Source organism: Labeo rohita, unplaced genomic scaffold (genome assembly GCF_022985175.1).
Source record: "Labeo rohita strain BAU-BD-2019 unplaced genomic scaffold, IGBB_LRoh.1.0 scaffold_1965, whole genome shotgun sequence".
NCBI classification, from domain to species: domain Eukaryota; kingdom Metazoa; phylum Chordata; class Actinopteri; order Cypriniformes; family Cyprinidae; genus Labeo; species Labeo rohita.
In genome coordinates, this window is record NW_026128182.1 from 1 (window position 1) to 11,984 (window position 11,984).

The following is an 11,984-nucleotide window of genomic DNA, read 5'->3' on the forward strand; positions in this document are numbered from 1 at the left end:
AAATCACTGTTATTGACACACCTGGAATTTTTGACACAGTTGTTACCGAGGAAGATATCAGAGCTGAAATCATTAAATCCATCACTGAAGTGGGTCCAAGTCCTGACATGATGGTAATGATTCTAAAGGTAGCAAGGTACACAAAACAGGAAATTGTGGAATTTGTGAAGGAGAGTCCAAAACTTCAGCAGCTTGTTGAAAAATGTGGAGGTCGTGCTCATGTTACTGACAACAAACACTGGAGAAAATGCTGGTGGGGTTACAGGAGCAACAGAGTTCAGGTGAAAAAGCTGTTGAAGACCATCGAGAAGAATCTGAAGGGAAGTAAGGAAGGCTGCTTTAACAATGAGCTGCTTCAGATGGTGGAGGAAGAAATTCAAGAAGAGATTAAAAACATAGAGGACAATTTGCATGCAGAAGAGAAAAAAGGAAGAGCTAAAGAAAACTTTTATAAAAAAACTTCTCGTGAGGCTTGCCGGAGTGACCACAGGGACACTGATCGGTGCTTTTCTGGGCATCGGCATCGCAGTGGGAGCTGTTGTGGCTTTACTCAAAGCAGCAAAGTTTGCATCAGCGGTGAAAGCCATTGGGGTGGAAGCGGCAGTGGGTGCCTGCATCGGAGCAGCAGTGGGTTCAGGAATCGCCGGTGTTCTTGGAGCTGCAGCTCTGGTAGGAGGTGTTGGAGGAGGAATCACTGGATACAACATGACAGAGGAAGCTGATTCTGTGGGTGAAACTATAATAAAGGCAGCAAGAGCAAGCCATGAGAATGAAAAAACAATTGTTGAAATGGCAGAACTCCCATGCTTTTTTAACAAAATAGATGTCATTTGTGAATAAAATTGGCAATTATTTCTTAGCTGTTGACCTAAAGAGGCCTCTGTACTGGTCATCTCCAAAACGTACTTGCTTACTAACATAACCTTGGTTCCCTGAGATACTGGAATGAGTACTGCGTCTGCTTAAGACACTATAGGGAAAAACTCCTTTTTCTCAGAGACTGAAGCCTTTTTCAATAATGCAGTGTAACTGCATGGCCGTTAGTTTGTGCAGTGGATAAAGATGAACCAATGGCTTGGCGGTGGAGCCGCATGAGCCTATGGCGATGAAGTCCGGCAGAATCCACCAAAGAGGGCGGAGTATCTGGCTATATAAGCTGGCATTTAGGTGTCATGTATATACAACAGGGCCAGACTCATTGAGGTTGGTCACCTAAGCGATAATCCCAAGGGAATCGTACAGCCTCGGAACTCATGCTGAGGTCCAAGAGCGTACATGAATGGAGTACTGGATTTGTAAGAATAAATCCAACTTAAGCAGAGAGGACCCGGGCCTGTAAGGCCGGGTCATCCAGAATATAAAATCTGGCAAATGTGGACGGCAAGGCCCAGCCAGCCGCCGCACAAATTTCTGCAATGGACACACCACTTTCCAGACAGGCGGGGTTCAGACTTTCGGGGTTCGAAAGTGCCTGTAGGTCACCCATATATTTTACAGGCACTGATGCTAGTAGCAGAGGGGTCTTCAACTTCAAAATGCCAACATTTCCAGGCAGTTGATGTGAAGGCAGTTTTCTCTCTTCGACCAGTGGCCGAAAGCAGGCTTTGAGATTCTTAAAAGGCGAATCTCAAGAATCGCCTGTGGTGGGGGGGCAATCTGGATGTGAAAGTAAGCGTCTTTCAGATCCAGTGAACAGAACCAGTCCCCTTGGCAAACTTGCGAGAGGATCTGCTTCAGCGTAAGCATTCTGAACTGCCGTCTCACGAGGGCACAATTCCGGTGTCTTAGATCAAGGATGGATCTCAGACCTCCATCCTTTTTGGGGATGAGGAAGCAGTGGCTGTAAAAGCCTGACTCGCTCTGAGCTGGGGGGGACCGTTTTTATGGCTCCTTTTTTCAGCAGGTTCCTCACCGGTGGGCAGGACGTCTGCGTTCTTGCCCTGAACCGAGGTGGAGACCACTCTGCTGAAATGTGGGGGTCTTCGAGTGAATTGAAGTGTATAACCTCATCTTATTACACCCAGCTCGACACTCCAGGGATGGCTTGCCAAGCCTCGACCTGTAAGGCAAGGGGATGCATTGTCTCAAACAGCTGACCGCTCTGCATGGGCTTGCTGTTTGTAATAGGTGAAAGAGGAAATGTGCTCTCTTTTTGAGAATATTTGTGTTTTATTTTTTCCACTATAACAGCGAACGGTTGTGTGGGCATTGTTTGAACAGACCCAGGGTTCACAACTGTGTTTGTCAGAAAAACGTTGCCATCGGCACCCGGAACCAAACAGGAGGTAAAAACGAGGTAGCCTGGGGGCTGGTCCGGCTCCAGCGAGATTTGGCCCCTTTCTCTTCTCTCCCCATGGATCAGGAAGACGTCTTTGGCACCTGGTCCAGCACTACCTTGGGCCAGGGTCCCTGGCGTTTAGGAAATGGGTAGCGCCTGGGTGAGTGGGAGCGATGACGGGGCTCAGGCTTGGGAGCTGACTGAGCTGGTCACGCTGGGCTCTGCAGATGCCGTGGGGGCAGGGCCGTGAGACAAGCCCGACAGTTCCTCTGCGTCAGAAGCCACCAAAGACATGCTGTCATCCATGGCATCGCACTTACTCCCACCGAAAGAGACCAGATTGCTCACAGCCACAGAGGATGCTTGTCTGGGTGAGAGAAAAGCACGGAGGAAGCCTCTCTAAGTGGCAAGAGTGAGGCACGTGGGGTCTCAGCTGGCGTGAGCTCACTCTGCACTGAGCGCTGAGCTCCTCTGCCCCGCTGCTTTTTCCTCACAGGCTCCTGGGAGGAAGAAAGTGGGAGGGTGCAAGAGGCGGAACTGCATTCTGAAAAGAACGCTATCCGCAAGAGAAGTGAGACTCATATCCGCGCAATGAGGAAATTCCGCGGTGTGTGCGGGGGAGCCCTGCATGAGTGACAGTGATGGCGTGGCATTTGAAACAATGGCAAATAGAAATTTGCTCTTAGGAAATTGCTGCAGACGCTAAAGGTGGCAGGAAGCAGCGAAGACAGCCGAGCAGGAACCGGTCTTGATCTGCTGAAGAGGCTTGATCATGGCGAGCTTGATTGTAGAGCGAAGGCCTGAGTCCCGTAGCGAAGATGTAGAGTCGTCGCTGAAGGAGAAGAATCTGATGATCCTATGACGAAATGCCCGCTTATATAGCCAGACACTCCGCCCTCTTTGGCGGATTCTGGTAGGATTCATCACCAGGTTTGTGCAGCTCTGCCACCAAGCCATTAGTTCATCTTTATCCACTGCATGAACCAACTGCCGTGCATTTACACTGTGTTATTGAAAAAAGCCTCAGTCTCAGAGAAAAAGGAGTTTTTTCCCATAGCGTCTTAAGCAGACGCAGTACGAGTGAAATATCGACAGGGAACCAGACTTGTAATTACTATACAGGGAGTCTAGTTGGAGGATCTATCCTAAGTGTGACTTCAGTACCTATAGAAATGTATAAGCAGTGGTTGAGGTCAAGGAGTATAGAAAGTCTTATTACAATCCATTTCACGTTTGCATTTTGAGGTAAAAACAACACTCTAAAACATGATACACATCAAATATTCTTATGAGCTTCACCATGGCTTGAAAAATCTTACCCATAACAGATAATGCTCTGGGTACGCTATTCAAAACTGAGGTAAAATTGACACAATTGGTTTACTTACCCAAGTTGAATCAACGTTGATTTTCAGTTGGTTGAAACAACGTTACAGAATCAACGCATATTCCAGCATAAAATCGATCTTGGTTGGCTTACCTAACATTGAAACTATGTTAATTTCAGTGGGGTAAAATGACGCTATACAATTTCCTGCTTGTTTCTCATATACTTTATACTAGATAAATTAGCCTGTATATGAAATAACTTATTAAACACACATTAAATTCAGTCATAATTGATTTATTATATTTGCAGAATTCACAAATACATGTTTAAAGCACAAACCTTCTATATAAGACTAACATAGAAAATGCATTGACACTCAAATACACACAAAAAAAATAATAGAAGGTAAACACACAAAGAAAGTAAATTATAGGCTAACAGAAAAGTGTCAAGTTACACATTAAAAACTATATTCACTTCAGAATAAAAATGTCATGTTATCTTGTACCAAATGTGTTTGCCTTTTTATTTTTAGTGGGGCATAATAGGAGATGTAAGGCAGAACATTAAGAGACTGACAGCCTCAGTCACCATTCACTATCATTGCTGCCAGTGTTGGGGAGTAATTAGTTACATGTAACGGAATTACGTAATTTAATTACTAAATAAATGTAATTGTAATACAGTTACAGAGAAAAAATGTGTAATTAAATTACAGTTACTTTTGAAAAATGCCAGTGATTACAAAGGGGATTACCTCTGAATTTTTTCACACACCCACCCCCACTTACAGATTTAGTTGACGACTTTCATAAATTGCACTGACTGCTCTAAAATGAGACACCAGTGTTTCAGGAGTTTAGGACACAGAATAGGACACATGCTTATTCGATAACTGTTTTATTTTCTATTTGGGTTTAATGCATAAACTTTATTTTTTAAGATTGTTTTTTTCCAAGGCATTGTTAGATGCTAGTGTTTTCTGTCATAAATATGCAAACATTTGATTTCAAACCCAGTATCATAGCTATTAAGCTATTTCTTGTTATGATGTTATATATGTTATGATCTTGTTTTGACATATAGCGCAACTGCGCTCACGGTGACCCGAGTTCGATTCCCATCTCGAGGTCCTTTGCCGATCTCGCTACACTCTCTCAATTCAATCTCTCTTAATCCAAGTAATGAAGGATTTTGAAAGTCTGACAGTAATCAGTGTTTGGTGCTACTGTAAGGTTAACTCTGCCCGGTTTAAATGTTTCATAATGATTAACAGTTGAAAATATTAGAAATTTAGAAAAGTAATCAAAAAGTAATTAAAAGTATTAAGTTACATTACTTTAATAAAGCAATTGAAAAGTGACACTATTTATTACATTTTAAATCGAGTAACTTTTAATCTGTGACCTATTACATTTCCAAAGTAACCTTCCCAACACTGCATATAGCACAAATCAAGCTTCAGCACCAGGGGCCGTATGTATAAAGCTGCTCAAGTCTTAAGTGTATCAAAATTCTAAGAATGACATAATTTTACTCTTATTCCTAGACTTAAGAAAAAGAGTGATTCATAAAGGTTTCTAAGTGTTATGACTAGGGTTGCAAAGGGGCGGAAATTTTCCGGTAAATTTCCGGAAACTTTCCATGGAAACTTTGTCCGGGGAATTTTGGAAATATTCCAATTTGGAAATTTAACAGAAATTTACGGGAATTTACGGGAATTTATGGGAATTAATTTGAAATTTGGGGAAATTTAGAGAAGCTGTATCATAAACAAATATAAATTTCAACATTTTGTTTGATTATAAGCTGACATGCATGCAAACTAATACAAATTTTAAAAATGACATTTTTTGATTTTGATTTTGGAATCTGTGATGCTTTTTTCCTGAATTTAACTTAAAAAGAACATAATTTATTCAAAACTGAAATCTTTTCTAACAATATAAGTCTTTACTATTACTTTTTATTAACTGAACACATCCTTGTTTAATAAAAGTATTGAAAAAAAAAAACATACTGACCCCAAACCTTTGAACAGTACTGTACTGTTAAAAAAGGACTTATATTTTAAATAAATGCTGTTCTTTTTCATTAAAGAATCCTGTAAGAAAAGGGAATTTAAAAAAAAAATTAAGCAGCACAGCTGTTTCCAAAATTGATAAATCAGCATTTCAGAATGATTTCTGAAGGATTACGTCAATGTGACAGTGAAGACTGTAGTAAATTCAGCTTTTTTTATAGCAATACATTATAATTTAAAGTATATTAAAACAGAAAACCATTATTTTAAATTGTAATACTTCACAATATTACTGTTTTGTTCTGTAATTTTGCTGAAAAATAAATGAAGGCTTGATGTACATAAGAAATCATAAGAGATGTTCAGAAAACATCAAAAATAGGAATGTGTCCAAACTTTTGACAAGTTCTGTACTTCTGTATGAAACTGGCTAGCAGAAGGTATAAGGAATAGCACTGCAGCTTAAGCTAGCTAGCATTTGATACTTCCTAAATAGTAAATGAAATAATGCTAACTAGCTTAGATTGTTCATATCTGATTTACTGGCTAGCTACTGTATAAACACTGGGACATGAGATATACTGTATAAACATTTTGGTTTTTGCTAGTTAAACTTACCTAAACTTACTTACTTTACACAAGTAATATCAAAATTTAGATGTAGCCCTTGGGCTTAAATGCAGCAACTGTGCCTTCAGCGAAAATGGGGGGGAATTCCCCCCTTAGGTGACTACTAGGGGAACTGTGTGGGGGAGGGTCATTTTTAGACTGTTTTTTAAATTATTATTATCTCACCTAAATGTTTGCTCAGCCAGTGTATTTGTTTTAACAATGGCATAATTTAGTTGCGCAGTAGCTTACACACAGCACAAGGAAGTTATAAACATATATATTTTTGTAATATTTATGTAATTTACATGAACACTAACCATAATATATTTTGATAGTTTGATCTGTGCATGTTATAGAGGAATGTACAGTGGATGTAGGGTGTGTGGCCTTAACAGCCCTGCAGTAAGCAGTGTGCATGTGACTGAGCAGTGTGTAGGTCAGAAATTAAACTAAAATTGCATTAAACATGGTTGTTTTAACCAAGATTATGCTGCAAGTTTTTCTTCTCATCTACATTTACCTTCCCAGTTCCTGCAATTTTGCAAATTCCCAGTTTATTCCCAATAATTTCCATTAATTCCCATATATTCCCATTAATTCCCGTTAATTCCCATATATTCCCGTTAATTCCCATGGAAAGTTTCCAGTCTTGAAAATTCCTGGAATTTTGCAACCCTAGTTATGACTAGGTCTCCTAACCTAGTTAGGAGTAACAAGACGGTAGCAGAGAGGAGGAGACACACACTTTCCAAAGAACATATGACGTACTGGAGTTATATGATATGGAATTGATAAAACGATACAAACTTGATCATCAAGCAATTTTTTTTTTGTAACTGACCAAGTAAGAAAGTTAATAACTTATTCCACTCTACAAATCAATGCTCTAACTGCAGAAATTAAAGTAGTAATTATGTTTTTTTTTCACTGGAAAATTGGAAAAATATAAATATGTGACCCTGGACCACAAAACCAGTCTTAAGTCGCTGTGGTTTATTTGTAGCAATAGCCAAAAATACATTGTATGGGTCAAAATTATCGATTTTTCGTTTATGCCAAAAATCATTAGGAAATTAAGTAAAGATCATGTTCCATGAAGATATTTTGTCAAATTCCTACTGTAAATATATCAAAACCTAATTTTTGATTAGTAACATTCATTATTAACAACGTAATTTGGACAACTTTAAAGGTGATTTTCTCAATTTTTTATTTTTTTGCACCCTCAGATTCCATATATTCAAATAGTTGTATCTCGGACAAATATTGTCATACTGTCACACCGTCACACTCACCTGACCCTGGACCAGTCTCCACCGAACGCACGCAATCACCCGCACCTGATTCAGCACCAATCACTCGCTCGCAATCACCGGACTACTAGCACCTGGTCACAATCAGCAGCTCCCTTTAAAAGGATCGCTCAGCCATTCATTCGATGGCTGAGCTCAAGGTTGATACGTTCTGTCATTCCTGGATCATCTGCCTGCATGTCTACTCGCGTGCCCTTTTGAAGAACGAACTTTGTCTGCCTTGCTTCTTGAATGAATGCCTTACAGATTGAGTATACTTCTATTATCTGCACTAATACTTACCTGGACATTTACCTACAGAGAACCTGTGTGATTTGTGATCCTGTTGACATCTACCAGCACTAATACTCACCTGAACACTTACCTGCGGAATCCTGTTTGATTTGTGATCCTGTTGACGTTTACTTGCTTTAATACTTACCTGGATATTTACCTGCAGAGAACCTGTTTACGTTGAGTACATTAAATAAACTCACTTGTTATACTTTACCCCTTTTGTCTGTTGTGACTGAGCGTGACACATACACCAATGGAAAGCTTATTTATTTAGCTTTCAGATGATGTAAAAATCTAAATTTTGAAAAATTGACCCTTATGACTGGTTTTGTGGTCCAGGGTCACATATATCAGTGGGATATAGTGTTGTAATCTAAGTAAGGTTTGTCCAAGAAATTGATTTTGTGAGGGGTGAGGAAGTGACTAAACACTTATCAATAAACTGGCAACATTGACTACAATATTATCAGTTTTTTTACATTTTGTAGGTTCTCTCTTGTTTTTGCATGTGTTCATAATTTCTTTGTATGCACAAATTGACCACACAATTTGTCAGGTTTCATTGCATTATTATCAGAAATAAAATACTATATGGCAGTTTATTGACTTTCCAACTGACCGTCAAGCCATGCTGCAAAAACAAGCCACTTTTCTGAGGATTGTGGGCTTTCTTGGAGTTATTGGAGCTGCTGAAGGAACTCATGTTCACATCATTGCTGTAAATGAGGAGACATACCAATAGAGAAAGATTTCAAAACATCAATAATAATTTGTGATAATGTTGCACAATGCAAAGCATTTAAAAAAATACATTGAAATATTAAATAGTGTCTTAATTAAATGATTTTATTGTAGTTACATCAAATGATTGATGTTGTGCTGCTGTGACTGCACATGAACAGGCTCACTATTGGCTGTTTCAGAGGTCATTTTGGGTTGACATCATTGTAATCCTTAGTTCACAACACTTAAGTGTCCCCTCAGTCAACACTTAAGGATCAGTCTTGGACTTTACTGAAAGTGAAAGCTGCTTTTAGCTTCTTTATAAAAGTCTCCTACTCTTGGAAAAGTCCTACGTTTTACTAAGAATTTTTTGACAGTCATGTCAAAGCTTAAGACCATTTTTAAAAGCATTTCTGAGAAGTTTTATACACTTGGGCCCAGTACTTTGATGTGTTTTTTTTTTTTTTTTTTTTTTACACAAGCTTTAAAATTTTAGTGGTGAGTGTAACTTTCTTCTCTTTATTTTCAATCACCTGTGTCGAAACCTCTATGAATGACACGCCATATGTGTGCTTCGGTTTGTTTGTTGTGTGCCAGCCCCTACTTTCTAAATAAATACAATACAAATGTTTGATTTTAAACATTATCTTTTCTGACTTCTGTTTTATGTGAATTTTCGCACACGCACAATGCAAACCAGTGTAACACCTGAAATGATCTTCCCATGGAACCAAACTTCAGGAACTTGATTAAAACAGATCCCATGCAACAAAACAATAAAACTAATTTGGAGATGAGACCTCCAAATAGAGCAAATGACACTACCTCGCCCAAACTTCCCTCCTTGCTCATTTATATCCCTTTATATCCTTTCCCCTCTCATTCTTCTCCCCCAACAGGCTTCACTGAAAGTTAACTAAGTATCTTGTAGTTTAGTATCATTGTAAAGTATCATTGTTTAGTATCATTGTAAAGAGTCTCAGTGTGATTGGTAAAATGGTCTCAATTTCAAAGCAGTCACTTATATTATGAGAAAGATCGAGAATGTTTGAAGAATTCTGTTTTGCTGCTGAGGGGTGTGTCTCCGTCAGGGTCTGGTGAGAATGTTTTCCTATCTGATCTTAGCAAGTTGCAGCTGCATGACAAAGGAAACGTTTTGTATGAGTAAGCATGTGGCAACTGAGTTTAAAGTATTAGGTCACTTTGCATCCTCTGACTTAGTCTCATGCCCAGAGACCATTGGCTGAACATCTGACGCATACAGCACACAAAATTGGAAACACTTAAAGGAAAAGTCCACTTCCAGAACAAAATTTGACATATAATGTACTCACCCCCTTGTCATCCAAGATGTTTATGTCTTTCTTTCTTTAGTCATAAAGAAATTATGTTTTTTGAGGAAAACATTTCAGGATTTTTTTTCCATATAATGGACTGCTATGGTCCCCCGAGATTGAACTTCCAAAATACAGTTTAAATGTGGCTTCAAATGATCCCAAATGTGCTTGTAATTTAAATTTAATTTAAATACTTTTTAATCTCAAACATTCGTCTTGCTCTGCCTGAACTCTGTCCATTCTGGTTCAAGACAGTTAGGGTATGTTGAAAAACTCCAATCGCATTTTCTCCCTCAACTTCAAAAATCATTTCAAAATCATCCTACATCACTGCAGAAGTACTGACCCAGTCTTTGCAAAGTGAGCATGCAAAGAAGATCAAACACCCTTAACAAAAAAGGTAAAACAGCGATATAGGACGATTTTGAAGTTGAGAGGGAACATGAGGTGGGAGTTTTTCGACATACTCTAACTGTCACGAACTGGAAAAGTTCAGGCAGAGTAAGACAAGACAAGCATTTGACATTAAAAATATTTAAATTGTATTATTTAATGAAAATAACAGATCGTTTCGATAGATAAGACTCTTCTTCCTCGACTGGGATCGTTTACAACCACATTTGTGATCGTTTGAAGCCGCATTTAAACTGCATTTTGAATTCAAACTCAGGGCACCATATCAATCCGTTATATGGAGAAAAATCCTGAAATGTTTTCCTCAAAAAAACATAATTTTTTTATGACTGAAGAAAGAAGACATGAACATCTTGGATGACAAGGGGGTGAGTACATTATCTGTAAATGTTTGTTCTGGAAGTGGACTTCTCCTTTAAGGAGTTTTGAAGTGGGTCAACGAATTGGTTGAACTCAACAAAATTTCCGGTAGATGTGTGTCACGTTCTTTAACGTTCCGCCTTGAATCAACGATGCCGTGATGCCAAACCCCTTCACGAAAGAAGAAAGCTATCGTGACAGACACTGTGTCAAAGCCCTTTGTCTGGGGCTCACGGGGGCGGCCAAGGAAGCAGACAGTGGGACAGAGGTCCTCATCAGACGTCATCCCCTCTGACCTCATCCAACCATTCTGCTGGCTCAGCCACTGGACAATAAATGATGTGAACTGGCTACTGAGTGAATTTGCAGTTGTCACAATCACAGCTGTTTCCTTTCCCACTCAAGCCAACACAGACCAGGCACTAAAGGAACTGCATGGGAAGATAAGCAGGCAGGAAACCGCTTAGCAAGTCTATAGACTTACAGACTACAGTCCCAGCAATGGAAATTCTGCAAAAATTGACTTATTTTCTGTGCTTACACTGATTTTGTTTCTTGCCAAACTAAAAAAATTATAATCCAGCTTCTCTTCACTGAAAGACATCTGCAAGTAATATTTTATTTTATTATTTGATATGTGTTTCGATTATTATTTGCAAATAATAGTGTATCAGTTATAACAGACAAAGGTTTGAACAAATCTATTTATTCCAAGACCTCCATCCTTTTTGGGGATGAGGAAGTAGCGGCTGTAAAAGCCTGACTTGCTCTGAGCTGGGGGGGACAGTTTTTATGGCTCCTTTTTTCAGCAGGTTCCTCACCTCGGTGCGCAGGACATCTGCGTCCTTGCCCTGAACCGAGGTGGAGACCACTCTGCTGAAATGTGGGGGTCTTCGAGCGATTTGAAGTGTATAACCTCGTTTTATTATCCTCAACATCCAGCTTGACACTCCGGGGATGGCTTGCCAAGCCTGGGCCCGTAAGGCAAGGGGATGGATGGTCTCGAACAGTTGACCACCCTGCATGGGCTTGCTGTTCGTAATAGGTGGAAGAGGAAATGTGCTCTCTTTTTGAGAATATTTGTGTCTTATTTTGTCCACTATAACAGCGAATGGTTGTGTGGGCACTGTTTGAACAGACCCAGGGTTCACAACTGTGTTTTTCAGAAACGCATTGCCATCGGCACCCAGAACCGAACAGGATGCTTGGAGGCAAAAACGAGGTAGCTTGGGGGCTGGTCCGGCTCCAGCGAGATTTGGCCCCTTTCTCTTCTCTCCCCATGGATCAGGAAGACGTCTTTGGCACCTGGTCCAGCACT

At 39.7% G+C, this 11,984-nt stretch overlaps 1 pseudogene; it reads left to right on the forward strand.

The window, feature by feature from the left end:
• Window positions 1-8: 8 nt before the first annotated feature.
• Window positions 9-2,431, forward strand: LOC127159181 (uncharacterized; annotated as a pseudogene).
• The last annotated feature ends 9,553 nt before the right edge of the window (window positions 2,432-11,984 follow it).